Genomic DNA, 18,849 nt, shown 5'->3' with positions numbered 1-18,849 from the left:
TAGAAGGAATAATTTTTTTCCTTCTACCAAAACATTTCCTTACTAGACAATGCTAGAATAGATAAATGGGAGGAACATTCCCAACTTTTTCTCTTAATACCTTTAAAAACATATTTTTAAAAATTCATCTTTTTACTGTCACTCCTTTCCAGACTTCTCCCTTTCACAAGTTTAGCTGGTGGTGCAGAAGATAGAGTATTAGATCCAGAGTCAGGGTGACCTGGGGCCAAATCCTTCTTCAACACTTACTAGCTGTGTAAACTTGGACAAGTTACTTAACCAGTTTGTTTCAGTTTCTTCAACTATAAAATGGGTATGATAATAGCACTGACCACTCAATCAAATGAATCAAATGAGATAATAATGGTTAAGTGCTTAACATAGGGCCTCGCACATAGTAAGTGCTATATAAATGTTAGCTACTATTGTTAGTATTACTATTATTGTTCTGAATAATTCAATTATCCTGATATTTGGGACATAAAGGTATAATTTTATATTCAACCTAAAATAGGAAATATTCATCACCTTAATTACTCCATACGATTAATACTAAGCATATTATCAGGAAGGTATATTTCAATTCATATTGAAATTCATGTTATAATACTATTCATTATAATACCATACAAGAAAGTAGACATGTCCAACAGTGGACTGAACTATCATGTCCAGTTAGTGAGCACCCCCTGCCCCTAAGTATCTAAATAAAGGAAAGATGAACACCTGGGATATACTGTTAAAAGGATTCTTACATGTAATAGGCAAACTGACCATATGACCCTTGGAGTCTTTTTCAACTTTTCATACTTCTATGCTATTTATAGAACAAGGGCTCTCAAACCCCTCCCACTGCATTCATTCAACAAATATTTTCTGAACAACTGCTCCATGCAAGTCAAAATGTGAGAGATATAAGGAAAAAAGGCAGCAGAATCCCTATCCAATTGGAGTTTAGAGTCTGATGAGGTAAGACAGATACATAAATGAACAAACCTGGGGCTGAATTAGGGTCATACGAGAGGTGATAAAGTGCCATGACAGGACAGAGAACACTCCTGGTTTGAAGTAAGGGAGGAGAAAATCAGTAGGGGTTTCATCAGAGAGTTGGCATTTGATCTGGGATCTGAAGAATGGGTAAAAATTAGACTGGTAAAGCTTGGAGGACTAAAGACGTTCTAAGTGAATAATAATAATAGCACTTACTATGTTTCAGACACTGCTAAATGCTTTACAATTCATAACAACCTTGGGAAGGGACTATTATTATTATTATCATCCCCATTCCATAGATGAAGAAACTGAGGCAGGCAGAAGTTAAAAGACTTGCCCAAAATCATCTAAACTAGCAAGAGTTTGAGGCCAGACATGAACTCAGGCCCAGTACTCTGTCCACCGAGTATGCTATGGGCAGTCATTCAGCTGCCCCAGGGTAGAAAACCATAAGCAAAAACATGAACTTTGAAGAAGTTCATTCAGAGAAGACTAGGAAATGAACAAAAAATAGGCCAAGTAATTGATAAGGGCCATGGATACAATCTCTAAGTAAAAAAGTAATTTTACTAATGTCAATGGGCATTTTTGTCTAGCTTACTCATAACTAATGTATTCAAAGGTATTTGGAGTCTACTTTATCTTTTTTTTGTTCACTAGTTCAGTGATGTCTGATGCTTCATGACTCCATACACCATGGTACACTAGACCTTCCTGTTGTTGTTTAGTCATTCAGTCATGCATGTTTGTGACTCCCTGTACCATAGTACACCAGGGCCTTCCATCCTCCCCTTTCTCTCAAAATCTGTCCAAGTCTATTTTGTTTCAATGACACCTTCCTTTTGCCTAATTTTCCCCAACATCATATTTCTATCTTCTCATATAAGAAAAGTATTTAAAGTTCAGCTTCAGAATTTGACCTTTTGGTGAATAGCCTGAATTAATTTCTTTCAGTATTAACTGATTTGATCTCCATGCTGTTCAAGGGACTCTCAAAAGTCACTTAGCTTTCCTTCAGTTTAACATTCATCGCTATTGGGAAAACTATAGCTTTCATTCATTATGTACACCTCTTTGCTGGCAAGATGATGTCTCTACTTTTATCATATGTTGTCCAGATTAGCCATAGCTTTCCTTCAGTGCAGCAAGTGACTTTTAATTTCATGGCTACAGTCAACATCTACAGTGATCTAAGCCCCAGAATATAAGATCTGACACTGCTTTCATTTCTCCTTCCTCAGAAAGTGATTGGGCCAGTTGCCAAGATCTTTTTTTTTTATGTTAAGCTTCAAGCTAGCTTTTACACTCACCTTTTCTCACCCTCATCAAGGGGTCTCTTAATTCTTATTCACTCTGTGTCATCTTCATATCTGAGATTGTTGATATTTCTCCTGGTGATCTTAATTCTGGCTTTTGATTCATCTAGCCTGTCATTTGGCAATATGTACATTTATTTTGTATATAAGGTAAAATAAAGATGACAATATAGAACTTGTAGTATTCTTTTTTCTAATTTTAAACCAAGCAGTTGGTCCATGTTCAGTTCTGTTTCTTGGCCCACATACAGGTTCCTTAGTAGACCAGTAAGATGATCTGGTATTGTCTCTGAGGACTTACCACATTTTGTTGAGATTCACAGTATTGTCAGTGAAGCAGAAGTATATGTCTTCCCAGAACTTCTTCCTTTCTCCATGACAGAGATGTTGGGATTTTGGTCTTTAGTTGCTCTGTCTCTTCAAAAACCAGTCTGCTCTTCTGGTAATTCTCAGTTCACTTACTGCTGAAGCCTAGCTTGCAAAATTTTAAGGTTAATCTTGGTGGTGTGTGAAATGAGTGCAATCTTTTGGTATTCTGAATATTATTAGGTTTTGCCCTTCAATAGAAACAGGCCATAAATTGATCTTTTCCAATCCAGTGGCCATTATTGAGTTTTCCAAATTTGCTGGTGTATCTTCTTTTAAGATTTTAAATAGTTCAGCTATAATTCTGTTATTTCCTCTAGCCTGTTAATAATGCTTCCTAAGGCCCACTTGTCTTCTCTAAGAAGTCTGGCTCTAGATCAGTAACCACACCACCAAGGTGGTGATAATAAGATCTTTCTTGTATATGTCTTTTATATATTCTTGCCACCTCTTTTTTTTGTTTTTGCAAGGCAATGGGGTTTAGTGACTTGCCCAAGGTCACACAGCTAGGTAATTATTAAGTGTCTGAGACCAGATTTGAACTCCACTGCTTCACCTAGCTGCTCATTGTCACCTCTTCTTAATGTCTTCTACTTCTGTTTTGCTTTTTATCATGCTCATTTTTACACTGAACGTTCCCTTGATGTTTATAATTGTTATGAAGTCACTTGTTTTTCCTTTTCTATTGTTCTATTTTTTTTGCATTCTTGTCTTTCCTTGTTATTCTCTGGAATTCATTGTTCAACTGGGTATACTTTCCCCTTTCTCTATTCCCTTCTTTTCTCTGCTATTTGTAAAATCTCATCAGACAGTCAATTTGACTTCTTGCTCTTTTTTCTTTGGAATGTTTTATGTTGCTGCCTTGTGTATAATATGGGAACCCTATCCATAATGTTTCAGGCACACTATCTACCAGATCTAACCACTTAAAACTATTTATCATCTCCATTACATATTAAAAGGGATTTTATTTAGGTCATATACCTATATCATCTGATTATGTCTGAATTTTTTTGAAGATTTTATTTATTTTGAATTTTACAAGTTTTCCTTTAATCTTACTTCCCTCCCCCATCCCCCACAGAAGACAATTTGTCAGTCTTTACATTGTTTCCATGGTATACATTGTTCCAAGTTGAGTGTGAAGAGAGAGAAGTCATATTCTTAAGGAAGAAACATAAAGTATTAAGAGATAGCAGGATCAGATGATAAGATTTTTCCCCCCTAAATTTAAGGTAATAGTCCTTGGTCTTTGTTCAAACTCCACAATTCTTTCTCTAGATACAGATGGTATTCTCCATTACTGACAGTCTCAAATTGTCCCTGATTGTTGCACTGATGGAACGAGCAAGTCCATTAAGGTTGATCATCGCGCCCATGTTGCTGTTAGGGTGTACAGTGTTTTTCTAGTTCTGCTCATCTCACTCAGCATCAGTTCATGCAAATCCCTCCAGGCTTTCCTGAATTCCCGTCCCTCTTGGTTTTTAATAGAACAATAGTGTTCCATTACATACTTATACCACAGTTTGCTAAGCCATTCCCCAACTGAAGGACATTTACTTGATTTCCAATTCTTTGCCACCACAAACAGGGCTGCTATGAATATTTTTGTACAAGCGATGTTTTTACCCTTTTTCATGATCACTTCAGGGTATAGACCCAGTAGTGGTATTGCTGGATAAAGGGGTATGAATATTTTTGTTGCCCTTTGAGTGTAGTTCCAAATTTCTCTCCAGAAAGGTTGGATGAGTTCACAGCTCCACCACCAGTGTAATAGTGTCCCAGATTTCCCATAACCCTTCCAACAATGATCATTATCCTTTCTGATCATATTGGCCAGTCTGAGAGGTGTGAGGTGGTACCTCAGAAAAGCTTTAATTTGCATTTCTCTAATAAGTAATGATTTAAAGCAATTTTTCATATGACTATGGATTGTTTTGATCTCATCTGTAAATTGCATTTGTCAATTAGGGAATGGCTTTTTTTTTAAATTATGACTCAGTTCTCTATATATTTTAGAAATGAGTTCTTTGTCAGAAACACTAGTTGTAAAGATTGCTTTCCAGTTTACTGCAATTCTTTTGATCTTGGTTACAGTGGTTTTGTCTGTGCAAAAGCTTTTTAATTTAAGGCAATCGAAATCATCTAGTTTGTTTTTGGTGATGTTCTCTATCTCTTCCTTAATCATAAACTGCTCCCCTTTCCATAGATCTGACAGGTAAACTAGTCCTTGATCTTCTAGTTTCCTTATAGTATTGTTTTTATGTCTAAATCCTGTATCCATTTGGATCTTATCTTGGTATAGGGTGTGAGGTGTTGGTCTAATCTAAGTTTCTTCCATACTAACTTCCAATTTTCCCAGCAGTTTTTATCAAAGAGAGAGTTTTTATCCCAATAGCTGGACTCTTTGGGTTTATCAAACAGCAGATTACTATAATCATTTCCTGCTAATGCACCTAGTCTATTCCACTGATCCACCACTCTATTTCTTAGCCAATACCAGACAGTTTTGATGAATGATATTTTATAATATAATTTTAGATCAGGCAGGGCTAAGCCCCCTTCTTTTTCAATTTTTTCATTAAATCCCTGGAAATTCTTGACTTTTTATTTCTCCATATGAATTTACTTACAACTTTTTCTAACTCATTAAAGTATTTTTTTTGGAATTTTGATTGGTAGGGCACTAAACAGGTAGTTAAGTTTTGATAGAATTGTCATTTTTATTATATTAGCTCTACCTATCCATGAGCAGTTGATGTTTGCCCAGTTATTTAAATCTGATTTAATTCGTGTGAGAAGTGTTTTATAATTGTTTTCAAAAAGTATCTGAGTCTGCCTTGGCAAATAAGGTCTGAATTTTTAAATAAAAATAACTCATCATTTGAGTCAGTTCTGGATATATAATCTAATTTAGATATTGACCATCTGACTATACTCATGTGTAATCACCTGGGTTATTGAAAAAGAGTGGCCAAAAAGTTCTCTTGACAAAACCCTATCAGTCTCTGTCCTGTTTCATTTTGTACTCAAGGGCCAAATTTGCCTGTTGTTCCAACTATGTTTTGATTTCCTATGATACTATTCTAATCTCCTATGATGAATGTGACATTTTGGGGGCGCTATTTCTAGAAGATATTGCAATCTTCATAGAACTGGTCAACTTTAACCTCTTTTGCTTCAGTGGTTGGAGCTCAGATTTTTATTACGACAATATTAAATGGGTTGCTTTGGATTCAAAGAGATATTGTTTAATTATTTTTGAGATTATATCTCAAACTTGATTTTCTCACCATTTTATTAATTATGAGGGCTACTCCATTGCCACACAGCTAGGTAATTATTAAGTATCTGAGGCTGGATTTGAACTCAGGTACTCCTGACTCCAGGGCCGGTGTTCTATGGAGGGCCACCTAGCTGCCCCTGGGCTACTCTATTTCTAAAGGCTTCTTGTCACAGTAGTATATCACCTGAATTATATTCACCCATTCCCATACATTTAAGTTCCCTGACAACCAAGGTGATGTTCAATCCTACCATCTCCTATTTGATCACATCTAATTTACCAAATCTGGTCCAGTATGTTTCCTTATATTTTAAAATGTAAAAATCATTATTAGCTCATTAGTGTAGAGGAATAGGTAGCAGAAGGCCAGATATCCCATGGACAGTAGTTTGCCATTACCTAATAAGTTCTGAGATTTTCCATAAGCTAAAGGGACATTTCAATTATTAGTTTCAAGAAATTAAAAGAAACCTAATTATGTCAAATTTTATAAGACTTTAAATGTGCTAAAAAAAAACCATGAATACTTTACTGGTAATACAATTGTCATTTCCCTATTCCTTTATTCTGTGGTTGCCAACAGTTAAAGGGATAACTAAAAACTAGTTTATGAGCTTACTAACTGTCTTAATACAAAGAAACCTCTGGAATGGTCCCAGCAGTCCTGCCATAATCACAGAACAAAAAAGCAATGCTGATCTGGTGCTGAAGACAACAAGGGAGGCAACAGTGACTAATGCAATATTTTAACAAGAAAGTGATAGAGGTCTAATAATCAGAAACTCTGTTGGAGAGAAAAGTACAGATATGAAGAGATGAACACTCAAAACATAAATGAAAAGCTCAATCTGAAGCACATATTTTTCTTTGTTAAGTTCTACCCATCCAACAGTGACCTCAACTTTCTCTGGATTCCTACTACACTATTGGTCTATGCTCATCATATGGCACTTACATGCTGCCTTGGACTAATAACAAACTAAATCTATTCACATGTACCTTTCTAGACTCTAAAAATGCTTCTTCAGTTCAATTCAACTCAACTCAAAAGTCTATCTAAGCTCCTACTGTATGGGTAAGGCAGAGTGCTAAGCAAGAGGAATACAAAAACAAACAAAAAGTTCATTAAAGAGTTTATAACTGGGGGGGGGGGGGGGACTTCCAGCCAGGATGGCACAGAGAAGACAGGCACAGTTTTAAAGTCTCCTGATATTTCCCCCATCTATGATATGAAACAAACCTCTTAACAGAAATCTGACCCACAAAACCCAGAAAGAAAAGCCGAGGAGAAAGACCTTCTACCTCAGGATTTGTCTTCTGCAGCTTTGGGTGAGTTCTGGCAGGTGATTACAGGCACAGAGGGCCGATCAGCCCCAGATCAGCCAGATTAGCAGCTGAACTGGAGTAGGGGAGCCTGAGGGCCCAAGAGAGGGACCTACTACATCAACAATGGGGCTAGACCCTGGGGGCTTGAGTCAGCTAGGGAGTAGAGGCACTGGTGTTGGCATTGACCCTCTGGAGCTTGCCAACAGGGCTGGGGGGAGAGTTCCAGTGCAGGAGAGCTGCCAACACCATCCCTGGGCTCCTCAGGTCTGAGGAACTCTGAGTCCACACCTCCATTGCAGCTGAGGCCCCTTCCCAGAACAAACAATAGCAGACTACTTCTGCCTCAGGCACAAGTGTGTGAGCAGAAGAACCAGCCCAGCTGGCAATAGGGAGAAAAATGACCTCACCCGAGGGCAAAGCCCACCACTGATTGAAGGTAAAAGGATTCTATAGCTTCTACCCCTCCCTTCAAGCTAAGGGAGAAGGCCTCAATCAATGTCACAGACACTCCAGAGAAAGCAACCAGCACCTCCTACTGGCTAGCCAGAGAAATTGCACTCAGTGAGTAAAGCCTCTAGTTATCCCAAACCCCTGTGAACTGGCCCCCTCCCTAACTCAAGATCTTGGCAAAATGAAGAAAGGTCAGTGGAAAGGTGGATTCACAGAAAAATTCTTTGAAGGAAAAGACCCTAACTCAGAGAGTCCTAGAACCTCTGAGGAGAATATGATCTGGTCTCCAGCAAAGAAAGACTCCCTTGAAGAAATAAGGAAGGAGTTTAAAAATCAACTTGAAAATTTGGGAGACAATTAATACCTTGCAACAAGAAAATAAATCCTTAGAAAATACAATTAGTCAAATACAAAAAGAGAATAAATCTCTCAGATCCTCAAGTGGACAAAAACAAAAGGAGAAGAACTCTCTCAGATCATCAATTAGACAAATACAAAATGAAAATAATTCTCTCAGATCCTCAATTGGGCAAATGCAAAAAGAAAATAATTCTCTCAAAGCCTCAAATGGTCAAATGGAAAGCTCTTTCAAAAGTAGAATTGGCCAATTGGAAAAGGAGTTGGAAAAGGTTAATGAAGAAAACTCCTCCCTAAAAAAAAAGAATGGAACCTGCAGAAACTAATTACTGCATGAGACAGCAAGAGCCTGTTAAACAAAATAAAAAAATAGAAAAAATAGAAGAAAATGTCAAATGGCTCATCAGCAAAACCACTGATCTCAAGAATAGGTCGAGGAGGGGCAACCTGAGAATTATTGGACTTCCTGAAAACATTGAAGAGTAAAAAAGGATGTAGTGATGGAAAATTGCCCTGATATCATGGAACCAGAGGGCAAAGTAGTTATTGAAAGAATACATCGATCCCCTCCAGAAAAAGATCCTAAAGTGAAAACACCAAGGAATGTTGTGGCCAAATTCCAGAACAATCAGATGAAGAGAAAATCCTGCAAGCAGCCAGAAAGAAACAAATTAAATATCAAGGAGCCAGTTAGGATTATGCAGGACTTGGCTGCATCAACATTAAGGGATCGAAGGGTCTGGAACGAGATATTTCAAAGAGAGAGGCAGCTTGGAATGCAGTCAAGCATCCACTATCCTGCAAAGCTGAGCCTTCTCTTCTAGGGAAAAAGATGGACATTTAATAAAATGGAAGAATTCCAAATATTCCTGATGAAAAGACCAGAGCTAAATAGAAAATATGGACATCAAACAGGAGGTTCAAGAGACACATGAAAAGGTTAAAAAGGGGGGGGGTTAGTAAAAGGAAAAAAAAACTGCTATCAATAAGTTGAAACTGGGTATATCCCAGCATGGGGAAAAAGATACTCATAACTCTTGAGAATTGTAACTATAACAGAGAGAATATAGCTAGCCCAAAAGTGATGGACATTCATGACCTATACATGAGAATGCTATCCAATGGTATGAAACTTGCTATAACCCCACTTGGGAGAAAGACTCTAATTAACTCTCAAGAATTTTAACTCTATTAGCTAGAATGTACTTAGCTAGAAGTGACAGATACTCACAATTTTCTATGACTCAGAATGATTTTAAAAATACTACCTCTTTAAAAAGGGGGACAGGAAGGAGATGGGAGGAGGGAGGGGATTGAATGGGGTAAATCTCATTACACTAAGAGGCAAAAAATACCTATGGTAATAGAGGGGAAGAAGGGAGGAGATGAGAAACACCTGAAACTTCTTCTCATCAGACTTGACTTAAAGGCAACTTACACACATACTCAGTCAACTTAAAAAAACATCTAACCTTACAAGTATTAAAAGGGGAAAAGGGGAGTGCAGACAGAGAAAGGGAGGGGGGAGGGGGAAAGGGGGAATTAACAAAAGGAAGGGAAGGGAAAAGGGTGGATATAGGAAGGCAAACACACTGAAGGGAGTGATATTCAGAAACAAAATACTGGGGAATATAGATAAAGGGGGAAGGGGGAAATACAGAAAGAGGGAAGATAGCGTGGAGGGCAAAAAAGAATTAGTAATCACAACTTTGAATATGAATGGGATGAACTCTCCTTTGAAACATAAGCAAATAGTAGAGTGGATTAAAAACCAGAATCCTACAATATGCTGCTTACAAGAAATTCATTTGAAGCAGAGAGATACCTACCTATAAAGTACAGGTAAACTGTTGGAACAAAATATATTTTGCTTCAGCTGAAGAGAAAAAAGCAGGGTTATCAATCCTTATATCAGACAAAGCAGCAGCAAAAAATGATAGCATTAAAAGAGATAAGGAAGCAAACTTTATCCTCCTAAAAGGTACCATAGATAATAAATTTATTTCAATACTGAATAGATATGCACCCAATGGGATAGCATCCAAATTCTTACAGGAGAAGCTGAAAGAACTACAGGAAGACATAGACAGCTAGTGGGAGACCTCAACCTCCTGCTCTCATTCATAAAATGAACAAAAAAGAAGTTAAGGAGGTAAATAGATTGTTAGAAAAACTAGATGTGGTAGACTTATGGAGGAAACTGAATGGGGATAGAAAGGAATATGCCTTTTTCTCTGCAGTACATGGAACTTATACAAAAATTGATGATGTACTAGAACATAAAAACCTAATGATCAACTGCAGAAAGGCAGAAATAGTGAATACATATTTCTCAGATCACAATGCAATAAAAGTTATATGCAATATTGGGCCAAGGAGATATAGACTCAGAACCAATTGGAAACTGAATAACCTCATTTTAAAGAATGAGTGGACCAAAAATCAAATTATAGAAATAATTAATCATTTTATTCTAGATAATGACAACAATAAAACAACATACCAAAACTTATGGGATTCACTCAAAGCATCTCTCAGGGGATATATTATAACTTTAAATGTTTACATGAATTAAATTAAATTTAAATTAGAGAAATAGGAAATCAATGAACTAAATATGCAACTAAAAAAATTAGAGAAAGAACAAATTAAAAATCCCCAATTAAATGCCAAATTAGAAATTCTAAAAATTAAAGGAGAAATTAATAAAATTGAAAGCAAAAAAGATATTGAATTAATAAATAAAACCAAAAGTGGGTTTTATGAAAAAACTAATAAAATTAATAAACCTCTGGTCAATCTGATTTTAAAAAAAAGAAAACCAAATTGCTAGTATCATAAATGAAAAAGGCGAACTCACTACCAATGAGGAGGAAATTAAAGTAATAATTTGAAATTATTTTGCCCAACTGTATGCTAATAAATTTGATAATCTAAGTGAAATGGATGAATATTTACAAAAATATAAGTTGCCCAGGTTAAATGAAGAGGAGATTAAATACCTAAACAACCCCATCTCAGATAAAGAAACTCAACAAGCAATTATTGAACTCCCTAAGAAAAAATCTCCAGGGCCTGATGGATTCACAAGTGAATTCTACCAAACATTTAAGGAACAATTGGTTCCAATTCTATATAAACTCTTTGGAAAACTAGGGAAAGATGGAACTCTGACTAACTTTTTCTATAAAACCAATATGGTGATGATAGCTAAACCAGGAAGAGTTAAAACAGAGAAAGAAAATTATAGACCAATCTCCCTAATGAATATAGATGCAAAATCTTAAATAAAATCTTAGCAAAACGATCACAACAAGTTATCACTGGGATAATACATTATGATCAAGTAGGATTTATCCCAGGAATGCAGGGTTGGTTCAATATTAGGAAAACTGTTAGTATACTCAATTATATCAACAAGAAACCTATCAGAAATTATATGATCATATCAATAGATGCTGAAAAAGCTTTTGACAACATACAGCACCCAATCCTTTTAAAAACACTAGAGAATGTAGGAATAAATGGACTGTTCCTTAGAATAAGTAGCAGTATCTATCTGAAACCATCAACAAGTATTATATTCAATGAGGAGAGGCTAGAGGCATTCCCAATAAGATCAGGGGTGAAACAAGGGTGCCCATTATCAACACTACTATTCAATATCATATTAGAAATGTTAGCTTCAGCAATTAAAGAAGAAAAAGAAATTTAAGGAATTAGAATTAGGAAGGAAGAGACAAAACTCTCACTCTTTGCAGATGACATGATGGTCTACCTAGAGAATCCCAAGAAATCATCCAAAAAAACTACTGGAAACAATTACCAATTTCAGCAAAGTTGCAGGTTATAAAATAAACCCTCATAAATCCTCAACTTTTTATATATGTCTAGCAAGATACAGCAGGAAGAGCTAGAAAGAGAAATACTACTCAAAATAACCTCAGACAATATAAAATATTTGGGAGTCTATTTGCCAAGATAGACTCAGAAACTTTTTGAAAACAATTATAAAAGACTTCTCACACAAATTAAATCAGATTTAAATAATTGGGCAAATATCAACTGCTCATGGATAGGCAGAGTTAATATAATAAAAATGACAATTATACCAAAACTAAACTACCTGTTTAGTGTCCTACCAATCAAAATTCCAAAAAATTACTTTAATGAGTTAGAAAAAGTTCTAAGTAAAATCATATGGAGAAATAAAAAAAATCAAGAATTTCCAGGAATTTAATGAACAAAAGTGCAAAAGATGTAACCTGATGTAAAATTATATTATAAAGCATCAGTCATCAAAACTGTTTGATATTGGCTAAGAAATAGTGTGGTAGACCAGTGGGATAGACTAGGTGCATTAGCAGGAAATGATTGTAGTAATCTGCTGTTTAATAAACCCAAAGAATCCAGCTGTTGGGATAAAAACTCTCTCTTTGATAAAAACTACTGGGAAAATTGGAAGTTAGTATGGAAGAAACTTAAGATTGGACCAATACCTAACACCCTTTACCAAGATAAGATCCAAATGGTTATAGGATTTAGACATTAAAAAACCATACAATAAGCAAATTAGAAGATCAAGGACTAGTTTACCTGTCAGATCTATGGAAAGAGGAGAAGTTGATGACTAAGGAAGAGTTGGAGAACATCACCAAAAACAAGCTAGATGATTTCGATTACATTTAATTAAAAGGCTTTTGCACAGATAAAACCACTGTAACCAAGATCAAAAGAAATGTAGTAAATTGGGAAACAATCTTTACAACTAATGATTCTGACAAAGGACTCATTTCTAAAATACACAGAGAACTGAGTCATATTTTAAAAAAAGCCATTCCCCAGTTGACAAATGGTCAGAGGATATACAAAGGAAGTATACAAATGAGGAAATCAAAGCAATCCATAGCCATATGAAAAATAGCTCTAAATCATTAATTATTAGAGAAATGCAAATTAAAGCTTCTCTGAGGTACCACCTCACACCTCAGACTGGCCAATATGATCAGAAAGGATAAGGGTTGTGGGAAATCTGGGACACTATTACACTGTTGGTGGAGCTGTGAACTCATCCAACTTTTCTGGAGAGAAATTTGGAACTACGCCCAAAGGGCAACAAAAATGAGCATACCCTTTGACCCAGCAATACCACTACTGTGTCTATACCCTAAAAAGATGATGAAAAACATCACTTGTACACAAATATTCATAGCAGCCCTGTTGATGGTGGCAAAGAATTGGAAATCAGGTAAATGTCCTTCAATTGGGGAATGGCTTAGCAAACTGTGATATATGCATGTCATGGTACTCTATTAGAAACCAGGAGGGACGGGAATTCAGGGAAGCCTGGAGGGATTTGCATGAACTGGTGCTGAGTGAGATGAGCAGAATCAGTAAAACACTGTACACCCTAACAGCATCATGGGGATGATATTCAAACTTGAAGCACTTGTTCACTCCATTAGTGCAACAATTGGGGACAATTTTGGGCTGTCTGCAATGGAGAATATCATCTGTATCCAGATAAAGAGCTATGGAGTTTGATTAAAGTTCAAGGACTATTCCCTTTAATTTAGAAATAAAAACCAGATATCTTATTGTCTGATCTTGTTATTTCTTAGACTTTTTGTCTCTTCCTTAAGGATAAGATTTCTCTCTCATCACACTCAATTTGGATCAATGTACAACATGGAATCAAAGTAAAGACTGACAGATTGCTTACCATGGGGTGGTGAGGGGAGGGAAGTAAGAATGGGGGGGGATTGTAAAACTCAAATAATATCTTTAATTAAAAAAATAGTGGAAAAAAGAGTTTATAACTCAGTATAGAACAATTATATTCTTATGATTAATAACTAGCTTAAGGCGTGCAAAGTGCTTTACATATTTTATGTCTCATCAGATTCTCATGACAACCCTGTGAATTAGATATTATTTTTATTTTATTTTTTTATTTTTGCAAGGGAAATGGGGTTAAGTGGCTTGCCCAAGGCCACACAGCTAGGTAATTATTAAGTATCTGAGACCGGATTTGAACCCAGGTACTCCTGACTCCACTGTGCCACCTAGCTGCCCCAATATTATTATTTTTTTTAACAAATAAGTAAACTGAAACAGATTAGTCAAGTAACTATTCAGGATCACACAGCTGTTAAGTCTTTGAGACAATATTTGAAATTGGATTTTCCTGACTCCTGGTCAAATTCAGTGAGTCATATACAAAAGGAAATAAAATGCAAAATATATACAAAGTGATTTCAAGAAAGGATGCTAGAAGTCAAGTCACTTTTTTCTAGGTCAATTTCTTCATTTGTAAAATGAGCAAGCTGGATCAACTTATCTCCAAGTTCTTTCTCAATTCTAAAGAACTTCACTTCTCCTGTACTCAGTTTATCTGTAAATGAGGGATAAAGTTCCTTTGCCAAATGTCTGCTCAAGGGGTTGCTATCCCAAATATCGATTTACATTGCTAAATTTCCATATATTCATGTACATATACATAGATAGGTATACATATATCACATGTGACTAGACTTACATGTCTCTGATAGTAAAATAAAAAACTAGAATCTCTGAAGTCTTTTCAATCAAATCCTAGGAAGAGAGTGTGGAGACAGTGGAGAATGGGAAAGTGCTTTGGAAGTCAAAAGATCAAGTGAGTCAGAAGAAAACAGTCCTTTTTAGGTCCTGGGCCAAACTGACCAGGTCAACACAGAAAGGATCTCAGCTTTCCCAGCATGAGTTAAATGATAGACTTTGCCTTTACTGATTTTTGTGTGGTATGCTGAGATATACTCTACTTCAGGTCTGGTAACACACGATGTAAAACCAAGCAAAATAACTTATTCCAATTCTGGCTCTAGGGAATTTCTGAAATAATTAGCCCACAAGAAGCTGGAATAGGCTAATGATAGACATTCAATATCAAACATGCATAACCTGCTCACCATGGCTCCTGTGTAGACAAAGTAAAAACCATACTCCCTGACCATCCTGGTATTCTCCATCCTGCATTTCACCTGGCTAGGTCTCTGTTTTCTTTCTTACAAAATGAGGAAAATTAGATTTAGACTAAAAGTGGGGAATGTGCATATGACACATAAGGGACATTTTGGGATGAAGTAATGGAATAAGGGTTAGTTTGTGCTCTTTAGCCTAGTCCAAGATTATCATTTGATAAGCCTCAGATCAGAGATTCTAAGCCTCAGGCTTCCAAAGAGAAGAGGAATGGGAGAGTTAAGAGTCTGGCAGCAAATTGCTTCTTCCATAACTACAGGACCCTCAGGGTATGTACATGTCCTCCCCCTCTTCCTTGTTGGGGAAGGGGGGGAGGAGGTTCTGCAAGATATGTGAGTTCTGTTCAGTGCCAAGGACTTCATCACTTGGTATTTCCCAAGCTGGACACCTGGCAAGCATTCTCCATGTTGCCTGTACTCTTAGGCCCCCAGGCACTATACATACACAGCATAATGTTTGTAATCTGAAGCATTTTTTTAAAAATCTCACCATCTACTGAGAATCCTTCTACGTGGATACTCTGAAAATACTTTTCAGTGGACATGCTTCTTTGATTATTGAATAATCAAAATTATTTTTGTTATTGCATCTATAAGAGAATCTTATATGACCTCAACATATGCACCACGCTAAAGGATATCCTTAAAAGCAACATTTTGCTCTATTCAAATCCTTCTTTAAAAACAAACACCAGGGGCGGCTAGGTGGTGTAGTGGATAAAGCACCGGCCTTGGAGTCAGGAGTACCTGGGTTCAAATCCCATCTCAGACACTTAATAATTACCTAGCTGTGTGGCCTTGGGCAAGTCACTTAACCCCATTTGCCTTTGCAAAAAAAAACCCCTAAAAAACAAACACCATGGGATCTTGTATTCTTTGTACCTTCTATTAACTGTTTAATAAAGCATCCAGGATGCTGTAGAACATCAATTCTAAAATTCTACCTCTTCCTTTCTTGTGTTTTCGCCAAGGATAGTCTTGAAACATATGCTGAATGGACCATTCTCCCAAAGATTTTGTAAAGGTGAAAAAGTAGGCATGTAGGATTTGTTTCCCAAAGAAATCATAAGAAAGGGAAAATAACTCACATGTACAAAAATATTTATAGCAGTTTTCTTTGTAGTGACAAACAATTGGAAATTAAAGGGACACTCATTAATTGGGGAATGGCTGAACAATTTGTGGCATATGAAAGTGATGGAGTACTATTGTTCTATAAGAAATCATGAATAGCTAGATTTCAAAAAGCCTGAAAATATTTGCATGAACTAATGTTGAGTGAAGTGAGCAGAACCAGGAGAACATTAAAAGCAACATTATATGATGATCAACTCTGATGAACTTATTCTTCTTAGCAGTACAATGATGAAAAACAATTTCTAAAGGACTTGTAATTGAAAATGTCATCCATATCCAGAGAAGGATGCAGACCAAAGCATACTGTTTTGAATTTTTAAAATTTGTTTTATATTTTATACTCTCCACTTTTATTCTGATTCTTCAACATGATTAATATGGAAATATGTTTAACATATCTATACATGCATTATCTATAATAGATATTTGCTGTCAAGGGGAAAGGAGAAGGGGAAGAAACTGGAAAGGAGAAAAAAGTGAGCCAAAACCTTACAAAAAATGAATGTTGAAAACTATCTTACTGTATACAGTAGAATCTCAGTTCACAAGTAACGCATGCTTTGCTAGATGAGAAAAAAACTTCTTACAAAATTTTTCTTGCAGGATGAACAAAATTTCGCAATACAAACCACGTTTAGACTTACAAGGGCAATGTCTTTTTTTTTTAACTTTCATATGTCAAAGAAAGGAACCTCAGGTCAGTATACTGCCTAATTAGTCTCATTCTGTATCTACTCTTCATAAAGGTAGTATCATTCACTCATAACAGTACCATTACAAGTATGTTCATCTATGTATGTATACTTTGCAATTGGTAGTAAGAGCTGGTGGAGTAACATAGTCAGCAGCTGATGATGAACAACTGATAGACTGCATGAGAAAGATATATCACCTGAGGAAAAGGGTGAACAAGGTCAGAGGAATTCCTCACATCAAATGACATTAGGGAGGTTAGGTTATCAGATGTGGGGAAAAGCGCAAGATTTTATTGAAAAACATCACCCAAATAAGGCTGTAGCCATGAGAACAATGACTATTTTAATGATAATGCAATGTCACATTTCCATGACATTCTGAAAAACATCAAATACAAGTGTCGTTAGAAAGATTCCTTGTGAGAAGTAAATGTAAAAAAAAAAATCAGTGAGTCAAAACATGTTTTTTAGAATCACTTTCAAGTGAAGGCAATAGTGTTAGTCTTGCTTTTAGTGAAAGTAGCATAAGAGAGAACACTCTAGACATTGAAATCCCGATGTTCTCAAGGAAGGAGAGTCTTCTTCCAAGTCTTCTTCTTCTTCTAACCCTTCCTCCTCCTCCCTCTTGTCTCCCCCAAGCCAGCCACAAATCTTCCCAAAGGTAAAGTGCAGGTTAATGTGTTTTATTATTTATATTGTGCACTAATCATTGCTATTATTATTTTAGGTGCTTTATGGACAAAAAAGTTACTTAAAATTATAAGTTATTTTTAAACAAATGTTTTTGGGGATGCGGTACCAATGAACCAACTTTACATTATTTCCATGAGACAATTTGCTTTGTAATACTAACAAATCACATAATAAGCAGAATCTAATTTGCAAACTGAGATTTTACTGTAGTTGGGAAAATATTTTTTAAAAAAAGTAGGCATATGGGAAAGTAGTTATTGATCATCTTTCAATTTTTTAAAAAAAATTCAATTTAATTTTTGTTTTCAGTTCCAAATTTCCTCATCCACATCCCCTACCCATTATGAAGGTAAGAAAAACAAAATCATTATACATATGTATAATTACTTTTGCTTTCATATTTCCCACATAAGCCATATCTGGAAGAAAAGATGCTTCATTTTGTGTTCTAAATGCATCAACTCTTTATAATGTTTCATCATGAACCATTTGGGATTGTAGTTGGTCAATCATATTGTCTTTAAAAATTGTTCAACTTGGGGTGGCTAGGTGGCGTAGTGGATAAAGCACTGGCCTTGGAGTCAGGAGTACCTGGGTTCAAATCTGCTCTCAGACACTTAATTATTCCCTAGCTTTGTGTCCTTGGGCAAGCCACTTAATGCCATTTGCCTTGCAAAAAACCTAAAAAAAAAATTGTTCAACTTAACAATATTGTTGTCATTGTATAAATGGTTTTCCTGCTTCTGTTCACTTTGTTTTAAATTAGTTTATATAAGTCTTTCCAAGTTAAAGATTGGTTTTAATCATTTCTTAAAGCACAATAATATTACATCTCATTCATATGTCAGTACTTAATCAGTCATTCTCCAAGTGATAGACAGCTTCTCAGATTCTAATTCTTTGCTACCACAAAAAGTGCTGCTATAAATATTTTTGTATATATCAGTCCTTCTCTTTCCTTGAGGTCAGGTAGAATTCTTGAGCCAAGTCAAAGAATACATATACAGCTTAGTAGCTTTTTACTTCCAAACAGCTTCCCAGAAAGACTGGACCATTTCAAAGTTCCCTCAATAATTGTTGTTTTTGTTGTTGGAGACTGTCATTTTTTCCCAGTGACTCAGTATTGTTAGAATCTCTTTCAATGCCCTCAAAACTGTAGTAGACTCCAGTATGGACCCTGATTATAAAGATGATCTGGTACAGCTGCTTCTTCC

At 35.9% G+C, this 18,849-nt stretch overlaps 1 protein-coding gene across 8 annotated transcripts in view; it reads right to left on the bottom strand.

Moving 5' to 3' along the window:
• The window catches only part of PPP2R5C (protein phosphatase 2 regulatory subunit B'gamma), a 252,300-nt gene that overhangs the window by 208,638 nt on the left and 24,813 nt on the right, over positions 1–18,849 (bottom strand). The window lies entirely within an intron of this gene.

Source organism: Macrotis lagotis, chromosome 1 (assembly GCF_037893015.1).
Source record: "Macrotis lagotis isolate mMagLag1 chromosome 1, bilby.v1.9.chrom.fasta, whole genome shotgun sequence".
Lineage (NCBI taxonomy): Eukaryota > Metazoa > Chordata > Mammalia > Peramelemorphia > Peramelidae > Macrotis > Macrotis lagotis.
The sequence above is the reverse complement of the archived record's forward strand: the minus strand, read 5'-3'. Positions and strand labels throughout refer to the sequence as shown.